We start from the raw sequence: 1,304 nt of genomic DNA on the forward strand, positions 1-1,304 counted from the left end.
ATATATATATATATGCATATATACGACAGGCTTCTTTCGGTTTCCGTCTACCAAATCCACTCACAAGGCTTTAGTCGGCCTGAGGCTATAGTAGAAGACACTTGCCCAAGGTGCCACGCAGTCGGACTGAACCCAGAACCATGTTGCTGGTAAGCAAGCTACTTACCACACAGCCACTCCTATATATATATATGCGTGTGTGTGTGAAAAAGAATTGATAATATTTATTTATACATATCTATAAGGCGGTGTTCCAGCATTGCCGCAGACAAACGACTGAAACAAATAAAGGAATAAAAGAATAAAAGAATAACGCTATTCGCGAACATATACACACACAGGTTTGTGTGTTGTATTGTGAACGTATGTAAATGTATTTACTTATACTATGCGTTTTGTGTTTTGCGACCGCGATATATGCGTCGATATGCGTTACTAAGATACGTATTGGTCGCTATTTTACAAACGTGGATTTGCCACTAAATTTTTCTATAGATTCGTCTCCAACAGCAACTAACAATAACTAACTCTGCTGTTTGTCGATTTATCTATTTTTCTTTTCTAGCTCTTTTTCTTCTTCATTCCTTTCCTCCCATCCACTCAACTTCACAAAGCACTCTGTCTCTCTCTCATCTCTCCCTCTTTCTCGTCTCTTCTCTTTCAACCTTTCGCACTATTTATCTGTTCATTCTCTCACACTCTTTCTCTCTCTTCCCATCCTCTCTCTATATCTCTCTCTCTCTCTCTCTCTTCCCATCCTCTCTCTCTCTCTCTCTTCCCATCCTCTCTCTCTCTCTCTCTCTCTCTCTCTCTCTCTCTCTCTCTCTCTCTCAAGTATTTTTTCTACCTAATGTTCCATATTCTTTTTACATATTCTTTTCTGTAATCATAACCATGTCTGAAGTATTTATATATGTTGTATGTATGTCTGCATGTATGCATACTCTACGCATGTTCTTGTTTTTATCTTTTCAATTTTGAGTAATTTTCGACCGGCCACCAACTTGGTAGCAAGGATGTGAAGGAAAGCATCTTGTTTTATGCATCATCCTTTAAATCTTAAGAAGGTCTAATATATTGTGATCATGAGTACATACATGTACGAATGTATGTATGTATTTATGTAGGCATGTATCTATGTATGAATGCATGTATGTTTGGATAGATAGATAGATAGATAGATAGATAGATAGATAGATAGATAGATAGATAGATAGATAGATAGAAAAATGTGTACAAATACATAAATACACACACATATGTGTATGTATATATTTTTATACATCTATATATACACACATATA

This window comes from Octopus bimaculoides, chromosome 1 (assembly GCF_001194135.2).
Source record: "Octopus bimaculoides isolate UCB-OBI-ISO-001 chromosome 1, ASM119413v2, whole genome shotgun sequence".
In the NCBI taxonomy this organism is placed as follows: domain Eukaryota; kingdom Metazoa; phylum Mollusca; class Cephalopoda; order Octopoda; family Octopodidae; genus Octopus; species Octopus bimaculoides.